The sequence below is a fragment of the Hemibagrus wyckioides genome, linkage group LG29, assembly GCF_019097595.1.
Source record: "Hemibagrus wyckioides isolate EC202008001 linkage group LG29, SWU_Hwy_1.0, whole genome shotgun sequence".
Taxonomy (NCBI): domain Eukaryota; kingdom Metazoa; phylum Chordata; class Actinopteri; order Siluriformes; family Bagridae; genus Hemibagrus; species Hemibagrus wyckioides.
The window spans coordinates 11362753-11380940 of record NC_080738.1 but is presented as its reverse complement, the minus strand read 5'-3'; the positions used below and the strand labels follow the sequence as shown (position 1 = coordinate 11380940).

Sequence of the window (18188 nt, the reverse complement as noted above, 5' to 3'; positions counted from 1 at the left end):
TTTCCTTCTGTCTCTATCCGAGACGGCGTCTTTTAGAGCGTGTAATATTGGTTAAACTGAACAGAAGGAAGTGGCATTCATTGCAGAGAAAAGACAAACAAAAAATCCATGAAAGAGTGAAGTGACAAAGAGAGAGAAGAAAGATGAAATTAATAGAATTAACAAAACTTGTATTCATAAACTCTCTCTCACACACACACAAGGCTTTATTTCAGTTTAGAAAAGGGACGGAAAGAAATCCTACAGGTTAAAGTTTGCTGGAGAAGGAAAAAAAGCTCCCCTGCACTGAAGCATCTGAGGTGTAAATAAAGAAACTGACTGCTCTCTACAGGACAAAAGACAAATCAATGCAGACAACATGCAGCCAGACACAACTAGCACAGCAAGCCAACAAAACAACAAGCGATTGATGTTGTTTGGTCCTGAAATAGAATTCACACACACACACACCCCTAACCCAACTGACATGATCTCACATGCATATATATATCTTATACTTACTTCAGATCAAATTCCGCAGGTTCACGCTCACATTCAGTACGTTTAATCCTTTACTTTTGCATTCAGTAGTTTCCTCAAAAAAATCCTTACTTTTCCCTTCACTTTTACAAGGTTCACTCCTCGTATTCAGTGGTTTTATTCTCATTCACTCTCACATTTCCCATTTTTCTCACACTCAGTAGCTTTATCCTTCTCATTCAGTAGTTGTACTCACTCGCTCAGCTGTTTTCGTTCAGACTCTTAAAACAAATTCATATTTTATTTGTCACATACACAACCATACACAGCAGACATGTAGGAAAATGCTTTTTCGACAGTCTGTGTGATAGCTATCTATAGAGACAGAGAGAGAGAGAGAGAGAGAGAGAGAGAAATAGAGACAGACAGACAGATAGATACTCACATTCATTAGTTACTCTCAAATTTGCTAGTTTTACTCTGGCATTCAGTAGTTTTACCCAAAATCTGTATTTTTACTCTCGCATTCAGTAGTTTTCTCATGGACTCTATAGTTTTACTCTCACATTCACTAGAATTCCTCTTACAGTCACTACTTTTACTCACATTCAGTAGTTTTCCTCGCGCATTCATTTACATTTCTGTCATTTGGCAGACACTCTTGTCCAAAGCGACTTACAATTTCTTATTTTATACAAGTGACCAATTGAGGGTTAAGGGCCTTGCTCAGGGGGCCCAGCAGTGGCAGCTTGGTGGACCTGGGACCTTCCGGTCAGTCGTCCAACATCTTAACCAATGATGGTTAAGATGTATGACGTAATCACATCCCACACGATTCACATTCAGTACCATTCCAAGTTTTACTCTTACTCTTATACTCAGCACTTTTAATCTCAAATACCCTTTTGCATGCATTTACTCATTTTCACCCCCCCCCCCCCAATTTAAGTCAGTTTCTTTGTATATGGGGTGGCAACTTCATAGAGCTGAGCAGTATTTTTTGTGTATTTTTTATGCAAATGCCTGAACTAAAATGGTGAATGTGAGAACGTGCTGAGGATATGTGACAGGTTTGAAAAACAGCCTACATAGCACCCTGTACTTACTTAATCACACGTATATCCACACACACACACACACACACACACACACACACTCCAGGGCTGTGAGGTGAAGGCCGCATTATCGAGTGTCTCGTAACAGGGTGACAGCTGGCACTGTTCAAATGGAACAGGAACAGGTTACACATGGCTGTTCAGAGAACGATAAGCAACAGTCTCACCACACTCTGGCTGAAAAGCAACAAACAAGTCAGCCGGCACACTTTTTTTTTTTGTCCTTTCACTGCTCCCTAGTCTCCCTTGTCAGCCCCTTTCCCTTCTTTTTTTACTATTTTTAGTTCTCTTTCTTGTCTGAGCATTTGCTTGTGTTGAAGAATAACTGACAAAAAAAAATTACTATACTTGTGTTATATTTAATATTTCTTTCATTATACCTTCGAACACAAAGACTTCTTTCTAAAAATAAATAAATAAAAAAATTCAAGAGTATATTCATTAACACCTTTTCCGGTGTCATTCACACTTGGATGATAGACGGATTTGGAAGATCTCTTAGAAAGAGATTTAATACATAAGATATTCATTACAACTATCACATGTACTAGTAAAGGATGTTGTGAAAATCGGAAACGCTTGGCTACAGAACCCGTCAGCTAATTTCAGGTGCAGTAGACATCCAACATTTGTTAATTTGAATGATATGTTAAGCCTGCAGACTAACTGAATTGCACATGTAAATGTAACTCAGATAACCAAGGATCACTGGAATTTGAAACAGGCAGGTACAAAAAAAAAAAAGGTTTCAGAGAAAAACCTGGTGCGAAATCTGGCTGAAAAGCATTTCGACTTTGACTTAAGTTCAGTAGGTTAGATTAATGATTTATAATCCCAATATTTGGGGTCACCAGGGTCAGATTGGGACAAATATTCAGGCCATGTCACCACAACACAACAATCACTGACCGGCTATTGTAACAAACTTTCACCAAAACCCCTATACATCAGTTTATTCATTCAATAAAGCCACAGCTCCATGAATCAAGTAGTTCAGACATGGGCTTTGGTTTTTACCAAGACCAAACACCAGAACTGGGGGGGGAAAGGTATTTGGATGCGTCAACGCCGTATTGAGGGGAAAGGTCAGAAGAGAGTGGACAGTCTGGTTCGAGGTTGGAAGAAGGCACCAATAACTTGAGTTTTTCAATGAAGTTTTTAAGAATGTGGTTGGCTGTATCTCAAAAGAGGAGTATAAGATGACTTTCAGAATGAATTCTAATAATACATGTTTGGCTGTTGTTTTGTTAATGCTGCATTTCTCTTGGACGACACTCTTTTCTCATGCCCTTTCACCCTGGGGGTCACAGAGAATAAGATGGAGTTTTAACATTCCCATTATCTGCACTGGCTTGGACATTAGCGATCTAAATTTATACCCGGATTTCTGTACAGCTGCTGTGTGTTCAGGTCATTTGTTAAGTGCTACACCAAAAAAAAAAAAATAGACAAATAAATAAATAAATACACTGAAATGTTAAATGACTTCACTCTGTGTGTTTATCCCATTTCGATCCCCTTTTTAAGTGATTTTTGGCCAAAGCACTGCTTTAGTGTGGAGATTTGACTTTGGCTGATCTATTGATGTCCTATATGGATTTCCAATGCGAATGCAGTATAGTGTAATGGCAACAGTGTCGATGAACCCTTCCACTTAGCCCCAGAAACACTGGGGCGGGAAAAAGCAGAACTTTTTGAATTCTAGCTCCGACACTTTAATGACTCATCACAGTTCATAAGTTCAGATATGCGCGAGTCTGTTTTTGTCCTCCTGCTCTGGTAGTTAATGCTTTGTTTCTCCCTGCCTCTGATAGTTTCTAATGAGTTTAATTTGTTTATATTTTGGTAAAAAGTACGGCGTAATAGCATCACTCTAACCTAGCGGTTACTAATGTTTTGTAAATGCGTCATGCAAATTGGGCTCGCATTTAAAAACGCACTGCACTCGGTTTGAATAATAAATACTGTAATATTATGTAATGTACATGGTCACTAGCACACAATCTTAGCCCACTGAGGGGTATTTCTGTCTTACGAGTGCTTGTAGGTAGCCAAGTAGCTGTGATTTACAGTAATCCGTGATCGGTTCAGAGATGTCTGGAGGTTTCTGTAGCAACTGGACCAGGGAGAAGGACACAACAGGCATTAAATCAAGAGAGCTAGTCAGCCAGGAACTTATCAGAACAATGTTCCTAGGAGAAGAAGGTCACACATGGCAGGAGTGAGGGGGTAAAAAAAAAAGAGAGAGAGAGAGAGAGTGAGAGAGAAAAATGGGCGTTCCAGCCTCCCAGATCGACAAAAATTCTCTATGTGTGTAAAAAAAAAAAAAAAAAAAAAAAAAAAATATGCAGAATGTGGCAAAACTACTTGAAGCTTCCTGTCAATCAGGAAACTCCACTTTATTCTAACTTCATTTCCTACTAAGGGCCGTCATAAAATTTCTGGTTTACTTACAGTGGTGTGTTTGTAAAATGTTAAAAATATGGGATCACATCCCAGTGGTGGAGCTGATCGAAGCCACAGAATCTCTCTGTATGCTTTCCTGAACTGAACGCCAGATGCTGAGGCTGAAGCACACGTCCGATCAAACTATGGAAAACTCAGAAGTCAAACTTATCCAGCATGCTTAGCGATAGCGAAAACAAGACGAGATAAAGGTTACCCTGCTTTGAACAGCTAGTGGAGACTTGATGTGTTTACGCTCGAGCGTCACTCATGCTTCACGCTTTATTTCAGTACCCAGTCATTAGACTGTGTTATGTTCGGAAATTTAAATTTACTGCATTTGGTAGACGCCCTCATCCAAAGTGACTGACATTTATGTCATTTTTATACAACTGAGTAATTGAGGATTAAGGGCCTTGCTCAAGTGCCCAGCAGCGGCTGCTTGGTGGACCTGGGATTCAAACTTACAACCTTCCAATCATTAGTCCAACACCTTCACCACTAAACTGCCACTTCCCTATGGAAATAAACTTTTGCCTGTTGTTATGCTGACTTGAGGTTCGAGCACCTGAAAAATGCACTTGAAAAATAACGTAGTTCACTAACTCCAGGTTTTTTGTTGTTGTTGCTACCATGAAATAAAATTGATCCCTGGAGAAGACCCAATCACTTGCACTTAGGTAAAGAGAATAGCTAAAAAGTGAACGACGGCATGGGGAGCAAACATTAATCGATTTTGGTGACCAAATATAAAGCTTGTAGGACCAACAAAACATAAAATAAAATAAAAAAAAAATAACTGCTTTTCGCCGAGTCAGCATGGTTTAAATGATACATTTAAGAGAATTGAGTATGTTTGCTAGAAAATATCTCAGGCAAATATAGAAAAATAACTATGAAAGATTAAAAATAACTCTAATCTCTAACGTATAACATGTAGAGCCAGTGCAAAAGAAAACACATCCCTACATACCTCCATAAACTAATCACTAAGCATTAAAAAAAGTAACTGCTGTCACCATTCAGTCATCTTAGTCACAAGAACATTTGATGAATCTGGAGTACGATATCTCTGGGTCTCTCCAGCACTCATCCCCAGCACACATCATACCGTCACGACCTTCGGCACACTTTTCTCTCCAGTTTTCTCTTTTTTTTTTTTTTGTTTGCTGGAAATAAACTGAATCTGATCGGGTGTCGCCTGCTCACATGGAGCACAGGGTGTCGTTTAGGGTTGCAGTATGGGACATATTTAGGGGTTATTAAGCAAGTATTTTTAGGTCTTCTGTTATGAGACACTTGGGTATTCCGTGCTCTGACATTTTCGGACGAGCTGTTCGGCGAAGAAAAGAAGAAGAAGAAGGAGAAGAAGAAGAAGGCTATGGTCTGTGTGAGTGCCAGACTATTTCTAATGCTTGGTCATTGCTTATTGAAGTCTCACAGAATCATAGTGTGGAAATTTATCATAGTCTCTGTATTATGTTAATTTTATCTTGCTTAGGAATAGACTATAAATCACAAAAATCATTATAGTATATTCTGAAATATTTTGGGGTGTGGTTCATATCTCTCTCTCTCTCACACACACACACACAGCAAATATACGATCTACAATTATACACTTGTTGACCTGTTAGTTAAAATGGCCACAAAACTGAACTAAAAATAGCCCAGAAGCACCTTTCCATTCATAAAAAGCAAGGACATACATGATATCCAAATTGGATATGTCCTCCTGCCCTTGCAACCAAGCACCTTCCCCCACTATTACCCCGAGGACACGACAGAAAGGACAGGTTGTGGAATCGTAACCCTGTATATCTGCCCCTCAGACTGACCAGAACATCTGTTCGCTTAAAATCCCCAAACATCCTTGGAGAATTTTTTAAAAGCATCAATTCATTCATCATCTTTACAGACATTTTACTGTTCACAACTAGCGTGAAATACTTTATTTTACTCTATGTCATGTTTAAAACCTCGGTAGCTAGCCAAACTAGTTTGCTGGATTTCGATCTGCGATCTGTGATTCTCAGAGAATTGTTTAACTCTTTTGTTAAAATTTGATCTTTAATACTGATATAAGGAACAGTATCATAGTTCTCCTTACCAATAGGCAAATATTAAAGTAAACAAACAAACGAATAAATAAAATCAACACCAACATATTTATTTAATCACCAACAGACACCCAAAAAAAATCAGTCAATTACAAACGCAAATAGTGTCACGAGCTTCAGTCATCACATGAATTTAAACATCCATTTAATCTCCAGTCACGCGGTTGTGATTCATTACAGCTACATTTCTCAGCAAATTGCTTCTCATTGAAACCTGGCTGTTGAAACTTGGGTTTCTTTATTCGTTAATTTACCTCGATGTACGTCTCACTCATCCGAGTCAAATTAGCATGCACATTTTGCTTGGTCTACAAGCTTCATGATTTATCTTAGTGTTTGCCTACTGAAACGGACCATTAGAAGTAATGAATGTTTTAGAATTGATTTGTTGTAGCATGCATGTTTTTTGAGATTTTTTTTTTTTCCATGCCAAAGATGATGGGAAAACCTACTCAAATTGGTGAAATAATAAGCACAGGATTCTTCTTTTAAACTCCTACTAGTGAAGACACATATGTAATGTCTTTCTATGAGAGCTGTACTCTCAATGTTCAATGCATGTGAATCAAAGAGAGCTGTGGCTGAAGATGTGTGGTAATAATTATAAAAATAAATAAATAATAATCATAATAATAAAAAGTTTAAAAAAGGAAGAAACAAATATTAAAAATATATATATAAATAAAATAAATCCCCTGTTTCACTTGCTTGCTTTTGAAAATGCTAAATGCCGAAATCTTGGCGATCGTCCGTGAAGTATTGCAGTTCGACTCTCTTTATACAGGTTCTGAGTGAAAATCACTCTTTCATCATGAGTCTAGTATAACGCGTGGTAACACACTATTCATTTAAACATCCAAATCTTCATATCTGTAAGTGGGCGTGGCTTAAACAAGAACTTTTTCCCCAATAAAACATGCTGCATCTCGCAGCACTACCCGTTTGCGTTAATAAACAGAGAAGCATAGTTTCTTCATATCTGACCGTGTAAAGATACAGTTCCGCCTCTTAGTTGTTTCTGTTCATTCATGTTCTATTCATAATTGGTTACAACCCTGGAGCTTCAAAACCAACAAATGCCACGGACACTGAGTGTTTTGTATTAGAGATATATTCTAGTTGAGAGCTGAGATAAGGCGGAGTATGTGTATGTGTGTGTTTGTGTGTGTGTGTCTGATCCCGAGAGATGAGCATTTGAATGACTATGACTGAGTGAGAAAAGAGAAACCTTTGCTTCGAAGTAAATGCCATGTAGAATGCCACAGAGGATAACGTTAATGTGAGGAGATTCACAAGATGTGTGTGATCCGGGGATTTGTGACATGTACATTTATGTTTGTGTGTCAGAGAGAGAGAGAGACAAAGAGATGGATGCCAGACTGATAAAGGTTAAAATCTGCATTATTTATAGACTTCAATACAAAGTGTGCTTAGGCATGTTTGTGTGGTCTCCTGAGCTGATACACTCCCTATGACTTGTGTTTAGCTCGGATGAATTGGCAACATGTGAGTCACACACAAACAGATCGTTCATCCTTTAAAAAAAACATAAATAAATAAATAAAAACATTGTACTGATCTGCTGTACTGAATATTAATACTGACAGAACTGACTACAAAGAATTTAGCGGAGAATTTAATCGTAAGACATTGTGCACAGCTTTCCTTCTTTGTTTGCCTACTTGTCGGCTTCCAATATTCAGAGAGAAAAGAAGAGCTTAGATGGAGAGAGAAAAAAAAAAAAAAAAAGGAAGAAGTGTAACATTGGCCACCATGGAGACACAGTGAGGTGCCAAAATACTCCTTGGTGGTGTTTTATTTATTTTTTTAATCCACCTCCCTTCATGGTTTGATTTTTTGCAATGTTTCCCACAGCAATAGAGACGCATACATTTACACATTAAATGTTTAGGAGCCAAAAAAAGTGCATCAACATCCTCTCCATCATTCTTCTTTTCTTATCTCTCTCTCCCTTCATAACTTTTTCTGTCTTAACATTATAGATGAAAATGTTTTTAAGATAAATTTTGGTGGCTCTCTGAATATTTTCCCCACTTTTATCTGGTTTCCTTAGTCTGTGACAGAGTGAAACAGTGCTGAAGTGTTTGTTCATTTATAGAGACTTCAAAAGCACTTCAGTAAGCCACTCTGGGTGAGGCAGTCTGCCAAATGTAAATGACATGTCATTCTTTAATGATTATCTATTTGTCTATCCATCATCCATCCATCATCCATCCATCCACATAAATATCTATATCCATTTATGCACAAATCCATCCACATATCCATTCATACATAAATGCATCCATCCACATATCTATCTACCTACCTACCCACCCACCCACCTACATAAATATCTATTAGTCTATGTACAAATCCATCCACATATCCATTCATCCATCCATACATATCTACACATCCATCTATCCAACCATTTTTTCCATCTATCCAACTACCTGTCCATCCTTCTATCTATCCATCCATCCAACTACATATCTGTCTGTCCATCCATCCATCCATCTACATAAATATCTATTAATCTATGTACGAATCCATCCACATATCCATTCATCCATCCATACATATCTATCCATCCATCCATTTATTCATCCATCCATATATCTGTCTATCCATCCAACCATCCATCAACATATCCATCCAACTACATATCTATCCATCTATCCAACCAATTTTTCCATCTATCCAACTATCCATCCATCCATCCAACTACATATCTGTCTATCCATCCATAGATAGTTGACAAATTGCTATGGTATTATTCTAAAAAACACAGTTACAGGGAGGTAACGGTTTCATCACATCCCTCCCCCATTAAAGAACACATTAAACACACCCGTCATGTTTTATTCCTTAACGCCTAGATGACTATTTAGCTAATCAATGCAGCAGCATGCAAAAGTAGCAATCAACTGGAGTATAGACAATATACATGTCATGGTTCCTACAAACAACAAAGCAGTAGGTATTTAGTTTAGCAAGAAGTAACATGTAAATGCAGTAATTAAGAGTAGTGCACACGGCATAGTTGTCACTGTTCCAATGGCAACATAGTGACTGGTGTAATTAAATGCAATACAGACAACATAGTTGTCAGAGCAGCTCCTGTGTCAACAAAGCGGCATGTTTTGTTTTGGTTTCTTGTTTGGTCTTGTTTCTGCCTTTGCAACTGTTACGGATTGCATCACATGATATAAAACCAAACAACAAAATTATTCAGAGCAATAACATTCAGGGTATTTTGTCTGCAACATGATCAACTCTTTCAACATGTAACAATACAGTCATAATACAGTGGAAACTCAGCACACGAATTTAATTAAGGAGAGTTCTTAAGGTGAAAATTTGTATTGCAAAACAAATTTTCCCATAAAGAAAAAAATGTAAATGCAGATAATCCGTTCTGGCCACCCAAAAATATTACCAATACGAAGCGTATGTAAACTGTATGGCTGCTTATGAAGAACTGACCTAAGCCAAGCATTCCATGTAAAGGGTCCTCACAGGAAGTTGTGCCACCAAGCTTGGGCTAAAAATAGAACAGCCCACCCACGGCACCAATCTGTCAAAAAAAAAAAAAAAAAAAAAAAACGCCCGAAAAATCACCTAGCTTTTGAACACATGCCAAAGGCAACGTTGGTTTTGTGGGTTGACTCTTTGGAAACAGCTTTCGCGGACTGAAGACAAAATCCGTAAAGCTTCGGTTAGCTTCAGTTTGAGTTTCACTGATGCAAACAAGTTTTAGCCGGGGTTCGGGTCGGTTCATTCATATGCCGAAAATGCTTCATATGCCAATGCAAATTTCTTGCAAAATTTCAATTCTTAAGGCGAAAAATCGTAAGGGAGGGCATTTGTATGTCGAGGTTCCACTGTATTCACTCAGGGAGCAGAACTCTCTTATTTGACTTAGTTGACTGACTGACATTTGCTGCTTGGTTGCACTAGTCAGTTACTACAGTGGTAACATAGTAAGATGTGCATTTAACATGCTTTTCACTGAAAGATCAGTTCATCTTCCATGATGCTCTCAAAACATATTGCTTTTATAATCTGGCTATCTGGCTAACACAACTATAACAACCCAAAACTCGGATATGGATATTTTAGATCGTTTCTTCACAAAAAAAAACATTGTGTTGAATATTACCATGTACCTTTAACCAATTTAACAATTACCATTGGCTGGTAGGCCACACTGCTGACAAAGATGAACTAGCCTCCTGTCACCGGCTCATGCAAGGTTCTCCCAAACTGACCCAGATCTGTGCAACGTCTTGAACTTGTGGCCAAGACAAAGTCCCAGACATGCATTTGACATTTGACTGATGGCCAAGAGATGGACAACTGAGATATGAAAGAGTGTGAAAGGAAGGTGCCCAAGACCAGCACAAATAGCAAGGAGGAGTGGGAACAGAGTAAGCATTATGCTAACACCTGAACCTGAGCCAGAACACCACACGAAGGAGTCACCTCAGTCATGGTGTCTGATCCTTTTTGTCTGATGTCAGCATGTTATTTTCTTTTTCACTTCATACTGCTTTTAAAATTCGACAAAAATTCCCCTTAGGAGTCTCACACTTTCAGGAAAAGTGGATTGAGGCAATAACAGGTGGAGCATTTATTGGATTTTGCAGGGAAGATAATATGGAATTGTTACATTAACAAAAAGACATTTATTGGGGTTTATGTTCAGAAAACAAACAGCATTATCCACCGTTGTTGCTGCTTTGAAGAAATTGCATCAGGTCAAAATGCTTGAAGGCAATTTCCCCCACATCTGAAGTTAACACTTCTCTTAACTAGATATTCCGGCTCTGCAGAAAGATTTCCAACGAGCTAAAAAAGCATCTAAGCGAGATTTGAGACTATGGGAAAAGCTCCAAGGAACAAACACAATGGACACGACTGGGTTAGAATGTTTCATTTTTGCTGGCAACTGCTGCTGCTGCAAAATAAGGCTATTTGGCACAGCGGAATTAATCCTACAAATGGTCACAGCCATGTGTCCGTTTTATAACGCTGGTTGTCTTTCTTGAGCTGCCAGTAAAGCGGGAAGAGTCCCAGTAAAGTGGGAAGAGTCAATATGGGTTTTACGCCACACCTTTTCAAAGAGTCAGAAGGTGTGTCTGAAAGGGCATCACATCTAGCTTCGAACGATACACAAAAAAAAACAAAACACAAAACTGGTGTGGTGCGATACGGCCCAACATGAAACTTTACACTCGTCGTGTTGATACTTGAGTGCATGTGCTGAAGCAGCAGTTGCATAAGCTGTCATTGTTGACATACTCACCTGCGTCCATCTTATCTAGATCTGGAGGATTAAATAAGACATTCACTAGATTGCCTGACAGAGCCAAAACATCCGGCTCCGTCAGGTTTCCATGTGGAATTGCAAAAATGTTGAGCTATTTCAAGCACAGTTTCACTAAGCACCGAGTTACTGCCGTCATCATGACTGCTGTCATGAACTCCAATTGTCTCAAATAGAAAAATCAGACCTCACCAAATGCAGAAAATCTACTGTAGATTTGCTCCATATAGTTTGAAGACTACGAAAGGGGTTTTAAAAATTCAACCATAAGTACATAACAATGATCTAGAATCGTACAGAAGTATTGTAGAGACTGATGGACAAGAAATTCTATTTTTATGGTTGAATACAGACACTGGCACAGACTAAAATAAAATAAATATCATTTAAACGTGAACGTGACTCGCAGTAACACTTAATAAAAGTAAATGAATAAAACCCAAGTGAAGTTTGTGTGTTTTTCCTGGCAAAATGGAGTCAAGTGAAGTTTGTGGGTTTGTCTGGGCGATGTCATTTTGGAACCATGTGGAGTCACGACCCCTAGTTTGGAAACCTGATGAATTTGTTTTGGTTTTGTTCTTAGGTTTTCTATTGTACTGACAAAAAGCTAGCATATTATTGTGACTGTGATGATATACATTCACAGTTATGCAGTTCTTCCTGACCCACTTTTCTAGTGTTCTATATCCTCAAATATCTAAAGTTGTGTCATGTGATCCAATAATCAATGTCCCATTCTCAGCCAAAAGAAACAGTTATATAACATACCACCATGCTCAACCTGAAGTCTTGTTCTTGTGACCATAGAATATAGTACAGAATATGGTACCAATAAGCAGTGCTAAGGTCATTTTGTGTACTGGAAGAATGACCATTCTGAAAACCTGCGATAATCTGCCTTGAGCTTGGTTAAATCAGCCTCATATTTATTTGTGCTTGTGATGCAGTGCCAGAACCTGACACACTTCTTCTGCTGTGGATCCTCTCACCTTCCAGATATGTCCTATTCATTCTAATGCTCTACTTCTGCTTCCACTTTTCTTCTGACTAACCTTCTGCTGCTGCAGGTGGTCCCACATGAATACCCTAAAGATTTTTTTTGATTTCATAAGACTTCATGTGGAAAATGTAGACCCGCATCCAAGAACTGCTGCTGTAATCATAAAAACTCCTTATCTCTTATTCACCCTACACACAACCTTTCAACACACAGAACTGTTTACCTTTTCACACTGCACTTTTGCTGTGGTTGGAATGTATGAGTGCGACTGTTTCGAGATCTGGTTTCAGACTCACTTGATTCTATTGAACCCTGGTGCATTGTTCTTATGCCATCACAAACGTGTATGGAGAACACAACACGACTGACCATATTTGTTTTGGGTTTTTTTTGCCATGATCCACAGTAAGGAATCTCACCTCTCTTCCACAACACTCCCCTGCTGGTCATGGTACACGAGTGTTAACTAAGAAGACAACTAATAATGTCTTCATTGGCTAAATCACATGCACAGGCTATTTTACTTCTTGAACAATTGCAGACTCGAGTACGAGCTGCGTTTGTGTTCACTGGAATCATGCGACAGGTCCAGTGCGACTTCGAATCGGTACCGTGGTGAACTTCCTTACAGCTTTCACATTAACGGTTACTCATGCAAAACATGCTCTGCTTGGAAGTAAACTGTCAGCGTGAACGTCTTCTTAGTCCTGTACACTCATACGCTGTTAGCGCTATAATATAATCCACCTATTTGATGCCACACGGTCAAGGTTTTCTACCTTGTGTCATCTAAGCAAGTGTTCTTTGTCCCCCATCACCTCCAGCTGGCTTGCTCTTGATCTACAACCAGATTTCTAATCCTGTGTACCAGTACAACAGTGTAGGGTGGTGATCATGATAGAGATGCTGTTTTCATATCAGAACTTATTAATAATTCTGCGACATCATGGTGTAGATGCATCTCTCTCTTTTTTTTTCCACTTTATGTTGTGTCTAAGTCGTTAAGGTGTGTCTAAAAAGCTAGGAAGTATCTACAAAACAAGCTTGAATAACAATGAACTGTATGTGAGGCTTGCTTTAGAGTAATGTTGAGATGTTTTATTTTCCTGGTAACTCCGACCCTGCCCTCGATGTGAAACGTGATATACGCTGCACTCGCTATGACTCATCCGACAATAAAACACAAGACAGTGGCAATGATGCGAGGCGCTTCTTGCAGCATCCACCAGGACAGGGGTCAACAACTCCAGTGATTCTATATCAGATCCTCTGAGGCAGTTTATCCAATTGCATGCATTTATGTAAATTATTCAAGATAAATGCAGCTCATCAGGCCAGAGACGACAGAAAGGACATTTTACCAGAAAGTATGTTTAAAGATGAACAGACGGAGACGTATGCTTCGAATTCAAAACAGTGTCTCAGAGTAAATGTGTAAAAATAAACGCACAAAGAGAGCACAAGTTCATTATCAGTTGTTCATACGGCTCTAACGACCTCTAATTATGGCTCTAAAATATATACACACACACACTACTGCGCAAAAGTTTGGGATCACTTGCATATTTCAGCCATGGAGGAAGACTCCATCAGCCAGTCCATCTTGTGGGAGATGCTACAGGAAGCATGGGGTAAAATCTCATCAGATTATCTTGAAAAATTGACCGCTAGAATGCCCAGGCTGTAATTGCTGAAAAAGGTGTTTTTTTTTTTTTTATGAAGCCAAAGTTTGAAGAAAACATTCATCATTTCCATCAAAATCATTATTTCTAACTCTGTCATGTCAGCATGTCCTGTTCTTTTGCTATATTTCCTATTCAGACTAATTTTGTGTGTGTTTCCTTAGAAAACAATACAATTTCTGAGTGATCCCAGACTTTTGAGCGGTAGTGTATACTAAACGGAACTAAACTATATCAATTTGATATCAAGTTGATGCAGTTGTTTACGAGGCTCAGGACAAGATGAAACAGCGGTTATACCTTCATTTAATCCCCAGTTTTTGCAAATCAAACAAAATAAACATGAAGTAACTGCAAGTACGAATCAATATATAAACTATAGATGTGTGAATGTGGTAAGAGGGATTTAAAAGTAAAGCCATAATGTTGCTGAGGATCTGTTGTAGCTGTATGCAGTACAATTCTTAACCCCGCCCATTCCCGTGTGAGCGAACAGGAGTCAAACTTACAGATACATCTCAATGTTTTAAAATAATGAAATAAAGGAGAACAGTGATTAATGACTGACAGTGTTAGGGTGGGCTGGACATGCCAGTCAGGCTTTATAAACATGCATGCACTTTGCAACATGGACCTGAAGCTCTTACTGAGATTGCGGCTCGGTGAACTTCATTTCACATCTTTAAATCTTCGCCTCAAAGATTTACAACTCCGACAGTCGTGTAGAAAAGCCGCAACCTGTTCTGCTCTAAAGTGCTTTAACAGAAGAAAGTGCCTTGCAGTTTTTTGGTCATTTTGATGTCTAACTTCATGTAATGATATTATGAACTGATACTGACTGACGTGATGGTATTAAATCAGCTAACACTAACTAAATACACTGTATGTCCTTAGCAGCAACTTGAAGTAGAACTCCACTGGCAGGTTCAAGCTTACACTAGCAATTAATATTAAGACAGCGTTCAGTGTGCCATCTTAAGTTGGACTTCAAATAATAGCTCTCAACCTGTATGATGCTGTCTAGAAGTCGGAGGTGTCCCTGATCAATATGAGCAGGAGCGAGAGACAGACATGCTGTCCAATCTACTGCACACAGTCTGGCTACAATTCTCACAACAACTCCCACTGGGAGAAAATAGCACCATCTCATATCCATATACACCGATCAGGCACAACATTCTGAGTACGGAGAAGTGAAGAGAATAACACTGATGATCTCCTCATCATGGCACCTGTTAGTGGGGGGGGATATATTAGGCAGCAAGTGAACATTTTGTCCTCAGAGTTGATGTGTAAGAAACAGGAAAAACAGGTAAGCGTAAGGATTTGAGCGAGTTTGACAAGGACCAAATTGTGATGGCTAGATGACCGGATCAGAGCATCTCCAAAACTGCAGCTCTTGTGGGGTGTTCCCGTTCTGCAGTGGTCAGTATCTATCAAAAGTGGTCCAAGGAAGGAACAGTGGTGAACCGGTGAACAGGGTCATGGGCGGTCGATGCACATGGGGAGCGAAGGCTGGCCCGTGTGATCCGATCCAACAGACAAAGTAGTAGTTAATGCTGGTTCTGATACTAAGGTGTCAGAATACACAGTGCACGACGGGTCAGGGTTGTTCTGGCATCAAAAGGGGGACCTTTAAATAGTCATCTTTTGCTTTGTCACTTACTCGTGTGAACACAGGGTTATTCTTCTTCACCAGATATATTATTGTATCTTGCCGCACTATTATGATATACATCCATGAAGCCTCAAATGAGCATAAGAAATGCAATCATGGCATGAACATTAAGGCTTGTGTTCAAAACTTTACCCCATTGTCTCCACCCAAGCCGGGTTAAAGATGTCCTCTGGTGTGTATTTTCAGCATCCTGGATTGTTTAGGTGTTGCTTAATAAGCTTGGCACTGTCCAATAACATTTGTATTGCACGAGTGCAAAAAAAAAAACCAAAACACAAAGTGCATTTGAACGCTGCATGAGTCACTACATGGTGCAGCTTCAGCCACATCTCCCTACCTTACACTGTGTGTGTGTGTGTGTGTGAGAGAGAGAGAGAGAGAGAGGGAGAGAGAGAGAGAACCATAAAAATGTTAAACTCGTCTGAACACATTTTTAACCGGATAATTTGATCCTGTCATAACATGCAAGTTGGACTTACTCTGGAGCTTAGCTTGGAAATAAACCTCTGTTTGACATTGACACACACACACACACACACACACACTCACAGTCTAGACACACACATAAAACGGGACTAGTCTGTCTCGTTAGTACACAGAAACCCAAAAAATAAAATAAAATAAAATAAATACCCAACAGCAAATACACAATACAACTGCATACTAGCATACTAAACAGTATGTGCTAATAATATGCTACTAGTCATAGCGTTCCATACTATTAAGTATAGAAGTATGCGATTAAAAAACCAGCGTGTTTGGGGGCAGGGTCGATTTCTTTACGCCATAAATATCTAACCGTGGCATTTTAAGAAACCGTGAGTGACCAGTCTCATAGAATACACTGATGTAAAGGCAAATAACGATCTTTTTTTTTTTATAATAAATAAACAAATAAATACAGTGTCGAAGGCAGTGCGAAAGGAGAAAGCGCAAAGCTCTCATCGCGTCTTATCGCCTTCTGCAACTTTAAGTGTCTCTGCACACGTTATCTACTGCTAGGAAAGAAATTTTATTTTTCTCTACACAGGGCTTGAAAAGAAAAACAAACAAAAACAAAAAAACAGCCCGGGTGCTGCAAAAAGGAGCAGCTAGTGAATTAGAAAGCTACATTTGACTACATGTGATTGTGTGTGTGTGAGAGAGAGAGTGAGAGAGAGACTGAGAGAGAGAGAGAGAGACAGAGAGAGTGAGAGAGAGAGAGAGAGAGAGACTGTCAACACCGAGCTGTCTACAAGCTCCTGTGGCATATTTCACTCAGGAAAAACCATTTTTGTTTATTCTTCCTAATGATCAGTGTTGTGTTGTTGTTTGTATTTGAGTCAAGCCACGTGAATGACCGTGTTTACAAACGCAAGAGTATGCATATATATATATATATAAAGAAACCGGATAACAATGGAACTCTGCAGATAAATGCCGTATTTTGTCGTTAACAGTCGTGATTCCGAGCATTAAATAATCTTTAATCATATGAAAGCCTCCTGTTATATTGCCGGATTTTGTCGCGAACAGTCGTGATTTAATTAATTAACAGAAATAATACTTACTCTCTTCTTTTATTATTATTATATCTTAATAATGGGCACCCAAGTTTAAAAAAAAAAAAAAAAAAAAAAAAAGGTTTAAAATATATTATACACTTACCCTGCAGAACAAATAAAACGATATTTGAGAGTTGATCAAAATGTGCGAAATCACAACAACTCTTCACTCCCTCCTTTCTCCAGGGTTTAATTTCCCACTCTCCTCTCCTTTGTCTCGTCCGGAATATTCTCTTGTTATCTCTCACTTTTCTTCCGTCTTTGTTATTTTGGCTTGCTGTTCCCCCCTCTCTCTCTCTCTCTCTCTCTCTCTCTCTCTCTTTCTCGCAGAATCACTCTGTTGTTTTCCTCTTTCTCGAGTAGCATGCGAGAAAGAAAAAAAAAAACCCTGTACAAAATATGGAGCCGTCAATCAAACACGGGGACGGTAGTTAGTTTCGGGAGAGGTGGGGGGGTTTAAATAGTGATGCAAACTCTAAATCGGGTCAGGATTGAATTTCCCAAGGTAAAAGAAAGATAAAGGATATGAAGAGGTAATGCTTAACGTATTGTGTGATATTTCTCATCACGACGATGAATAAGAGTGTCATCATTTTAAGTAAATATAACACGCTTCCCCCTGTTTTTTTTCCTCTAATGGTACGGCTCGGGTGTTTAAGTAGCAAGTGGCACAGCCCGCGCCGCTCACACATTCCAAGGTTCTGGTTACAGCTGTGAGGAGCGTGGAGACATTACTGCCCAGTGATATAGACATGCACTTAGGCTGCCCAAACTTGCCAGAACTTTCCCTGAGGAGCTAAAGAGGTTTTAGTT

The 18188-nt window shown here is 39.0% G+C and overlaps 1 protein-coding gene across 1 annotated transcript in view; it reads right to left on the bottom strand.

Annotated features, from left to right (window-relative positions):
* ndrg2 (NDRG family member 2) overlaps positions 1-17747 on the bottom strand; it is a 31439-nt gene extending 13692 nt beyond the window's left edge. Inside the window, exon 1 of the mRNA XM_058384226.1 lies at positions 17479-17747. The gene's annotated coding sequence lies outside the window, so the exon portion shown is untranslated. The remainder of the gene's footprint in view (positions 1-17478) is intronic.
* Positions 17748-18188: the final 441 nt, after the last annotated feature.